The sequence below is a fragment of the Artemia franciscana genome, chromosome 17 (assembly GCF_032884065.1).
Source record: "Artemia franciscana chromosome 17, ASM3288406v1, whole genome shotgun sequence".
NCBI lineage: Eukaryota > Metazoa > Arthropoda > Branchiopoda > Anostraca > Artemiidae > Artemia > Artemia franciscana.
This window is the reverse complement of record NC_088879.1, coordinates 34394430-34405494: the sequence shown is the minus strand read 5'-3', so window position 1 is coordinate 34405494 and position 11065 is coordinate 34394430. Positions and strand designations below refer to the sequence as shown.

General features: G+C 34.2%; 1 protein-coding gene across 1 annotated transcript in view; it reads right to left on the bottom strand.

The window, feature by feature from the left end:
- Positions 1-11065, bottom strand: part of LOC136038173 (protein OPI10 homolog) — a 466996-nt gene that overhangs the window by 232573 nt on the left and 223358 nt on the right. The window lies entirely within an intron of this gene.

Genomic DNA, 11065 nt, shown 5'->3' with positions numbered 1-11065 from the left:
GCCAACCTAGCCTTGACGAAGCTTCCAAAGGAACATGAAAACATACATCCATCAGATTTCATGAATCCTTCCTGCTGGTACTAAATTATAATGTTGGTGCCTTATAGTGGCGGAAACTGGGTTTTCTTATAAGCAGAAAGGAGAATACAATTCTAATAAAAAAACGTTGGTTGTTAAAACTAAGATACGTAGTAGTTGTAGAAATAGCTCTGGAAAACAAATAATCAAAAAAAGACTTTAACAATAGAAACCCCAAATATCAAAGTCTTATGACACAGGGCTTCTAAAACCTGTTTGTTGAACACCCCCCCCCCACCCGTCTCATTGCTAAGTTACCCAACTGAAATACACACTTGGATAAATACCCTAAAATTCATACAACGAAGTTTAAATAAAGATAAAACAGCAACGATTAATCAAGCAACACGTTACACTCGATGTGAAATTCAAAGATGATAAACAAGCATTGCTATTCTAAAAATAAGAAACTTAAAATTATTTGAGAAAACTCAAAAAGAAGAATTTATTACCTGAAAAACCAATTATTCAAAATCTCTAAAATATATTATCCGACAAGCAAAAACTTTTAGAACTAGTCAACCAGTTTTACTCTCGGACAAGTTGAAAAATATATTATTATGCAAAAGATTTTCCCAGTATGAAAGCAGCTGAAATAATTACTAGTATTTTTAAAAGTCACATGTTACCATTTATTACTAGACTATTGCTGGAACTGGCCAAACCGACTTACAAAAAAGATGATCTGTTACAGCTGTCAAACGGAATCTTTGAAGTTGGTGCTAAATTGTGGCTGAAACTTGTGTTTCTTTTAAGTATAAGGAACTTATAATTCTTGCAAAAAGCTGTTGGTCATCGTAAAAAAAAACTTATCAGAGTTGTTACTCTCGTCCTTTCCAACACCAAGCTCTTTCTTCACCATTCTGGCTTTTCTTTCAAAACCCTTCAATTCGACTAATTTTATGGTGTAGCTTACTATACTTCTTTTTGCAAAAATGTTATCTTGTTTCCGTAATCTCTCTTCGATAGATTTAAATATTTATTACCCCTATAGTTCTTAGATTGCTTAAGTTTTGGGCCACTATCTATGACCCCTCTCTTATATAGTGTTGCTAGGCTTGCCAAAATAGGCTATAAAACTCAAAAGGACAAAATCTTTCGAAATTTAAATTCTACATTTAAGTGGATGGCTCTGTTTCTATCACTCTTAGGGATGCACTGAGACGTAGTAATCGCAAATTACTTCACTATAAACCGTTAAAGCTCATATTTAAAGACTGCAGGGATAACTTAGTGTTTCTGGAGCCTAGTTACGATTCTCAGGAGGGAAGAACACTTACGGGCAAAACACCCAAGCCCTTTCTGTCGACAATGCGCATTAACAATTAAAACCATTTAGCATCCCTTGTTTGAATGCCCAAAATCAGCAACAATATCCTCTGAGCTTAAAAGAACCCTCAAGAAGTTGCGATTTCAGGAAGATATTCAGCTCTTCCTGAAAGTAAATCTCCCAGCCAAGGACGAGAGATGAATCTTCAAGAGAATCATTGACTTTTTTGAAGTCTCTATGTTTTGATTGTGTCCTTACATGCCTTATCGGCTTTTTCTAAGAGCCAATTGGACTGGGGATAAAATAGTACTTGATGTTTTGTAGGTTTTACCCAAGTCATTTGAAGTATTTGAAGTCAGAAGAAGAATATTGAGTCTCTTTGTCAAACATAATGGCATGGAGAATACTATATCCACCAAAGAGTGCTCTAAACTTGCTAATTACTTCCATGGATGTAATTCCTAAGCTTGTCATATTAAAATATTATTGTCAAATTTTATGAGGTATCTGTTTTCGTTGCAGTAAAGGACTTGTGAAGTTATCTATTGCCATGGTAAGATGAGAATTATAGAATTAATTAAAGGATCTTTTTTCTTTGTATGCCCATGCCTCTCACGTTATGTCACAATGTAGTTATTTATTATTGGTGAATAATAAAGCATTCTGGCATGCTGTTTGGTCTTTTCTTTATTCAGGATTGAAGCATGTAGCTAATTAACGATTTTTGCTTGGATATCTAAGGGAATAACAATCCTTTCCCCCTTGAATAGGGTTATTGACAAAGGTTAACCAGTGCTTTAGGTTTCAATACACAATGAGATATGTAGAGCTGAACCATCCTGCATGGTTAGAAAGCACTTGGACTCCATCATTCGGTGTCCTTCTGAAATTTCATACTGAGGGAATTGGCCAAGATTCCTATACAAAACTCTTATTATTTGGCTAAATTTCTTTTTGTTGACTCAATTATAAATGTGGAGACATTAAGGAGAATTGACCTGGAGAAATATTTATTGGGTAGGAATTGTCTAGATAAATTTTCCGTAGGTTGGTGGATTTTCTACAGGAGAAATTTTCCATGGGGGAGTTTCCCACAGAAATTAACATAAATTCTCCAGAGGGAATGTTATGCGAGAGCACCTTTTTACTAGGGAGCTGGGGATATTAGTGAGAAGAATTTTTCACAGAGTTGGGATTCTGACATGATTAAAAAAAAAAAAATCAGAAATTAAAGTCTTTTTCAAATAAAAGCGGGCTAATAAAAATTTTTCAGCCGGAATCGTCAACAAGGAATTTTCCAGGGGGAGTTCAGCTAGAAAGGAATTGTCTTGGGTAATTTTACTGGTGGGGGTATTTTATGTGGAAAGAATTTTACATAGAGGCATATTATGTGAGGTGAAGGAATTTTTAATGGTGGGGCAGATTTCTTGGTACTGTGTGAGGGGAGAACCCCCTTATACACAAAATAAATAATTTTGGTTTTATACGGTGAGAATTTTACATTGGGAGGGTAGTTTCTGGAGGTAGAATTTTGAGAGGAAATTTTACACGGGGGGAAACTTAGACGAAATTGATATGTAAATTCTGTTTTAATTGTTCATGTACAATGAGCCTAATTCAAACATGAATTAGTTGAAAAATGTTCAGAAACTAAGTAGAATTTTTTTTTTTTAAACTGAAAGTAAGTAGCGGCATTAAACTTTATTCGAAGAGAAATTATTCCGTATATGAAAGGGGCTGTCCTCTCCAAAACGCCCTGCTCTTTACGCTTAACTTTTTTATTGTTTTAAAAAGTAGAGTTGTTATAAAGAGTTAATCTTTAGCGTAAAGAGGAGAATGTTTAGGAGGAGACATTTCTGTTTGTTTATAGTTTTAGTGTTGCTCCTTACTTTCATTTAAAAAAAAACTTGTTTTATTTTTACTGCATCCTCTTCAGGGACGCTCCTCGACCTAGACTGAAAAGATTTCCCAGAACTAGACAAGGAATTTCTATACGTCTCTTTAATTCAAAGGTAAACGATCCTGATCCATCAAATAAGAGGTAAGCAACAGGCCTTAATCACCATGCTTTCACCTTAAAGATACACAAAATTTTTAGACGCCTCCTAAATCCCTGCTCTGCAGATTTTGCCAAAATGAGGAGGGGACACTGAACCAGTTGCTAACCGACTGTAATGCTAAAACAAAGAAATGAATCTGAAAATGAAAAAAGAGTCCATGGCCAGTAAAGAGAAACGAAGAAATCAAAAATCAGAGGAATATTTCACATGCATAAAGCAAGGCATCTTCAGGGCAGAAAAAAAACCAGAGTCTAAAACTAAAATATCATAAATATATATAAAACTAAAACAGACTAACTAAAATATATCTATATTATCTGTAATGATCCGGAGATAAAATCGAAAAGCAGCCGTCTACAGTTACTGTGAGCATTTGGGGGTGTAGGTTTTCCACAAGCAGCACAATCAGTCATGTAACTGGAGTTGGACCAACAAACCCAAAGAGATCTACTTGGCGCTATTAGGATCTCTACAATCTTGAAGACTCCTAGACACATTATAAGCCGGTGTTATTGTTTGAGCATCTAGGAAGTAATCATTAGCTGAAATCTCCAACAACATCGGATGAATGTCAAAAATGAGCAGCCCAAATTGGGTTAGGGCCCACATTTTGCAAGATTTATAAATTGTTACAGAATACAAATAGATGAAATTCAGGACTATCAATTATATAATTTTACATAATTTGTATGTAAATCAATATATTTTGGGCTCTATTTCTATTCCTTCTTATATTTCTTCTTCCATGTTCTTTCCTGGCGATAGAGCCTCACAGGGGATATTGTAATAAAGTTCCTTTTTTCAGTTATGAACCTATAAATATTTATTTATGTTATGTTTCAAAAATAAGTTTCAACCGTTAATATTTTCTATGTTTAAAGAAGGGTTTATCTGGGTACTGCTTCTTTTCATTGGTTTGAACTTTGAAATAAATAAACATTACTACTAGCTACATTCTTTGAGAGATCTTGTTCCGCACCCGTTTATAGATTAGAAGAAAATAACCCTCATTTTTAAAGTAATCCTAGAGCTATTTTAGATTAAAAATATAATATATGATATTTTCCTTAGCTTTTGAAAAAAAAATTTAGAACACGGAATAGCTCATTAGTAAAAGAGTTCATTTTGTTCTTAATTCAGTTCATCCTTACTTAGGTATCAAATTTCTTGTTTCTTTTTTCCATGACTTTTAGGGACTGTCTTTTGAGAAATGCTCTAGATGCAACTTCACCATCAGAGTCTTCTGAACTGGAGCTAAAATAACTGAGTGTTCTATTTGGTGGTTCATCTTCTTCTTCTACTTTGTCCTTTCCTTGGAAAAACTGAAATAGAAATTTTATAATTTTACTCTGATTTTGACCTGTAAATACCGTTTTAAAAAGTAAAGCTTTTATATTTACCTTGGAAACAAAATATTGAATAAAGAAATATGCTGAAAGTTTAGTTTTTTTTTTATATTCAGTGGTTCGAGATTGAGTTTGAGAGATTCTATATCTTCCAGTAAAACATTTACTATAAAGAACACAGCCAGGGTTTCTTCTAAAGTATAGAGTGCATTAAATTTCAAATATAGCTGTATTACTAACAAGTTTTAAAACCTCATTTGTTAAACAGTAAGTTATAAGAAATTGAGTTACTTTTCTACAATTGGTGCGATCCGGTGGCTCTTTAATTATTACTAATTTTTCAGGCTAGTATTCTTTGGTATATTCAGCGCATGTTATCTTTTTTTTGTCCTTTTCTATTTTACTTCTTTTTGCCCTGAGGACTACCGATAAGAGATTTTGGAAGAAACTTTTGCGAATTATTTTCTTATCTTTAGCTTGTTGTTGTTGTTTCAAGAACTTAAAAATATGGCTCTAATTGAAATTTTAGCACTAAATTTGAAAAACAACGAAATTTTTCCACCAAATAGAGTTTGTTACATGGTAAAATTTAGTCGGTGCACCGCTATTCGAGTTTGGCCTCTTAAGAATCCAAAGTAGGGTCAACGGCTTGGAATTTCAATCCCCAAGAGATTTGAAGCTACGTAAAATTGGGTATGCCTATTTCTAATTTTAGTGCCATGAAAAATCAGTGAAGTAATGTATATAGGGAGATTGTATATTTAAAGGGAACCGATGGAATCCATATTTTCAAAAACTCATTTTCGTGGGGGGACACAGTAAGTAATGTAGGTGGGAGAAAAAGGAAACAAGTGTTCGTTGATACCAAGCTTCTATGCAGCCCTCAGCCCCATGATCTCGGATTTAAAAATGTAAGGGCATAGGAATGAAACATATATGTCTGCTGCACTATATCTCCAGTCGTTCCAGCCAAAATATTGGGGGACAAATTTCAAGCCCCACCATTAGGTAAGTTATATAAATCGTGGGAGGAGGAAAATTTCACATTTTATCCTCACCCCCCGCCATATATTTTTCATAATACCTTTTTTGTATAATTTTTTTGCAAAAATATGAAGTGAGACAAAAAATTAGTTTCTTTGAGAAGCAGCGTTTTACAGTGAATATGAAGTTAAAAAAAAGTATAAAAGCTTCAAGACATCCTTAATTTCGAATATAATTTTTTTTGTATTTGCATTAAAGAATAATACCTCCCTACCTAATTTTTATGAACTGAGACTGCTGCTAAGAAGCAAACTAAAAGAAAAAAGAAGAAAAGAAAGGAACAAAAACTTTATTTACCGGATTTACTAGAATCTGGAAATGAGCAAACTACTGCCCTCTACTTAGATCCCAAAGAGAACTGCTTTCGCATGATCGTTTTTCAAAATTAATTTTTGTCCCATTTAGTATGTATTTTGAAGTAAAAACTAAAACATTTAATTAGTAAGACAACTATTCTTTCACAGTTATGTTTCCTTGATTCATTAATATATTTTTTTTACTACCAAACTGTTTTACCAAATGATTTTTCGTTTATTTATTGAAATGTCAAAAATCCTTCACAAATTAAACAAAGAAAGTCACAAATGATGGTTTAGCGGAAAACTTTGAGAACAGCTCGACAAGATACTTTTGGAAACAAGTAAAAAAAAGGCGGAAAATTAGAACTTAGAGCAACCTTGTTTCACGTAGAACTTTAAACAGAAGCTTGTAAAGTGTGATTGAAGTTTATAGGTTATAATGGCTTATATTAGTAAAATTGCTACTTTAAATACCTTAATGTTTTTATATGCCGACGGGATAAAGTGGCTGCGTCTATCAACCAACTGGTTTTCCTGAGATCTACTTTCGAAATATTGAAAAATTAATGATAATGATAAGGAAATGATTATGATAATGAAAGATTTGTGCACACCTGTTTCACTTTAGACATAGATCTGTCACACTTTTGATATAATTGCCAAGAATTGTTTGCTAAGCTGTTTTCAAAGGGAAGATCAGTATGTTCAATTAAGCTTTGATCCTTCTTAGCTATATTGCCGTGATCCTCACATTAAAAACAGTTCAGCTGCCCGTTTTTTTCGTTCTCTCGGAACCATGAATATATCAGATCTGTATTCCCCTGGGAATTGTTGTGATTCTCGCTATTGCGTTTGTTTTAACCGCATATTTTTTGTGCATCATTTTCGTTTACAATTTGATGCATCCCTTGCTTATATTTACCATCTTACTTTAATTTTGCATAATGTCATAGATTTTTAAGATGAATTGCTTAAAATTTATGGGTTCCAAAACTGTTTCTGTTTTTTAATGAGAACACCAAAAAAGGATAATTTCTTAAGAAAACATCCACATACAGGTGTTTGTCCAATTCTTGGGGATGGGGGACACATTCTCCCTTGACCCGTTCAAAGAACACTATTGCCCATATTTCATTTTTACTCAAATTTATATTTGGTGTGCAGTAGCTTAAAAAGTCGGTTTAAAAAACCGTCACAGTATATTTCCGAGTTTTCACCTCTTTTGTTTTTTTCTTTATTTAGATTTATATCTTGTTCTTGTTAAATTAATTTAGGTCACCTTTTATGCTCATTTTGTTTTAGTTTCTTATAATATTTTCCTGATTACAGAGTTCTTAAAAAACAAACTATTAACAGTTATTCTTAGTGCAATTGCTATTGCTTATCTTCTGACCATAGATTTAGATTCCCTTGAGCTATTCATATTTATTCATCATCTTACTTTAATTTTGCATAATGTCATAGATTTTCAAGATGAATTGCCTAAAATCTATGGGTTCCAAAACTGTTTCTGTTTTTTAATGAGAAAACCAATAAATGACAATTTCTAATGAAAACATTCACATAAAGGTGTTTGTAGAATTGTAGGGGGGGGGGGGGGACACATTCTCCCTTGACCCGTTCAAAGAACACAATTTCTACTCAAATTTATATTTGGTGTATAGTAGCTTAAAAAGTCGGTTAAAAAAACTATCACAGTATATTTCCGAGTTTTCACCTATTTTGTTTTTTATTTTCTTTAGATTTACATTATGTTCTTGTTCAATTAATTTAGGTTCACCTTTTAACTTCATTTTGTTTTAGTCTCTTATAATATTTTCCTGATTACAGAGTTCTTAATAAACAAACTATTAACAGCTATTCTTAGTGCTACTGTTGTTATATTTTAAAATACAAGGATCCCGAACTGGTGCTAGAATTTAAACTGTACACGCTGATTTTTTTTTAAGTTTCAGTAATGTTTCTATGTCTTTTTCTTCCAATTATAAAGACCCAAGTGACGAGGTTTCCTTACTTCTTGATTCCTAATCCATCATTTCCATTAATTGCCGAGCGCTTACAGGCTTAATTATTACTATTTAACCTTAATAAAAGCTTGGTTTATTTGACATCAAAATACATACCTCTTTACTATGTCCATTTACATTTTGCTTCTTAGACACCAATATTCGGATAAGCCCACCAAAATATCTGAGTACCTTGTCCGGCGGCACTTGTTGATGATCAATTCTGAGGAATTGCTCAACCAAAATGAAGAAAAAAAAAGATGAATCCTTTAATAAACGTAAAATTTGAGAGAAGGTCGTCATGTTTCTGTGTCGGCTGACGTCATGAAGTTAGTTATCATTTTTGCTATGACGGTGACGTCATTAAAGATATTTAAGACATATATGTTCACGTAGAAATCTATTAATGTTTAAGTTTAAAATGACTGATGAACTTACAATGGCAAAAGCCGATGAAGATGCTCAAAGAGTCTATGCCAAATAACTTGCTGCTGATAGATAAAGTCAGAAAAGAAAGCGTGCCGAGGAATCAAAAGAACAGCAAGGATACAGGCTTGAGGCTAAAGAACGCAAAACCGCGCAGTTAGATGAAGATCCACCTGGACAGCGAGAGTCAAAACATATCAAAACTGAAAATGATAGCGATGATGATTGGGTTTGGGATTTTGACTTGGATAAGGTCATCAATGCCTACCAGGTTTTAGTTAAAAAAACAAAGGTTCGGCGATACGTTTTTCATAGTGAAGCTGAAAAATAAAGAAGAAAAAGAAAACTGAAAAAAGAAAGAATGTAAAAAACTAAAAAATACTAAAAAGAAAAAACACTCAAAGAGAAATTACAGACCACGGTCTTCAGCTCAAGGGAGCTTAGAGTGCGGTCCTATGGATCCTGTGTACCTTGCGCAGAAGATCATGAGTTTGCTCTATCATTTTTATAGTTTGCCCACGACCGGGACAGAGGGAATATAAATAACGACCGGGACACTCAAAGAGAAATTACAGACTGGGATACCGGGAAACAAATGACGACCAGGACACAGGGAATATAAATGACGACCAGGACACAGGTATTTAAGAATATCGTTCAAAGACAAATTTTTAATTGTAAGAAGACCGTTGAAAGAGAAATTTCTAATTGTAAAATGACTGAAGAACCTACAATGGCAACGGTACCACCATCGAAGTAGATAACCAGTGGGTTGTTCCATATTCCCAATTATTATCAAATGCACACATAAACGTTGAATACTGTAACTCCGTAAAAGCAATCAAATACATATGTAAATACGTCAACAAAGGCAGTGACATGGCAGTTTTTGGCTTGCAGCCCGAAATCAAAGATTTCGACGAAATCGTACAATATCAGGCTGGAAGATACATAAGCAGTAATGAAGCTGTTTGGCGAATTCTTTCATTTCCGATACATGAACGTAGTCCGGCTGTTGTTCACTTAGCGGTACATTTACAGAATAGTCAACGTGTTTATTTCTCGGAAACCAACGTGCAACAAAGAGCCCTGAATCCACCGGATACAAAATTAACAGTTTTTTTTCGCTTTGCAAAAATGATTCCTTTGCAAAAAAACTGCTGTATACTCAAGTGCCTTCGTATTACACGTGGAATACTAAAAATAAAGTATTTGAACGTCGAAAACAGGGTAAGTCAGTCGACGGCCAACCTATCATCTTCAAAGACACCACGATAGGAAGACTCTACACCGTTCACCCCAATCAACATGAATGCTTCTTTCTACGCCTGCTTTTGGTGAATGTACCCGGTCCGACATCCTTTGAGTATTTGAGAACTGTAAACGGCACTATTCATGACACTTACCGTAGTACATGCCAAGCTCTGAATTTATTGGAGAATGACCAACACTGGGATAACTGCATCAATGACGCGTGCGAAACGTCAACCCCAAGTCAAATTCGTGCATTGTTTGGCATCATTTTAACAACTTGCTCTCCATCAGCTCCTACAGAGTTATGGGAAAAATATAAGTCAAAAATGTCCGAAGATATACTCCATCGAAAACAGTTAGAGACGTCAGATATGACTTTTTATTTTACATCAGAAATTTATAACTACACTTTAGTTATTATAGAAGATTTGTGCGTACGTATGGCAAACAAACCTCTTCAGGATTTGGGAATGCCTTCACCTAACCGTATCGCTGCTGTTTCGATATGTGTAGAATTGGATCGTGAACAAAGTTACAGTACGAGTGATCTATTGTCGACTGTACAAAATAACATTTCCAAGTTAACGTCGGAACAAAAAGACATTTATGATACGATAGACTCAATTTCAGGACGTATACAACTACCAGCTGATTTCTGTAATTTAGTGACGTCCAAAAATGAATTGATTGAAAAAGTATTTCCGAATATTCTAAAAAATTATAAAAATAATAAATGGCTAAGTGAAAGAGCGATTCTCGCACCCAAAAATATAGACGTCCACGAAATCAACAATATTGTTTTGACCAAGATTCGAGACCAGGCAGTCCTTTACAAGTCAGTCAACACAGTTTTGGAACCAAATGAAGCGGTTAATTATCCATCTGAATTTTAAAATTCCATAGATCGTTCAGGGTTTCCACCACAGGTGCTACTACTAAAAATAGACGTACCAATAATACTTTTAAGAAATATCAACCCACCAAAGCTTTGCAATGGCACGCGACTTGCCGTAAAAAAAAACAATGGAAAACCTAATAGAAGCCACAATCTTGACAGGGCCTTTTGAGGGTGAGGCTGTTCTTATTCCTCGCATTCCCATGATTCCAACAGATCTGCCTTTTCAATTTAAAAGATTGCAATTCCCAATTCGATTAGCATTTGCAATCACCATTAACAAAGCTCAAGGTCAATCATTAGAAAAATGTGGTATAGATCTTAATACTGATTGTTTTTCCCATGGACAATTGTACGTTGCATGTTCGAGGGTCGGTAAACCTGACA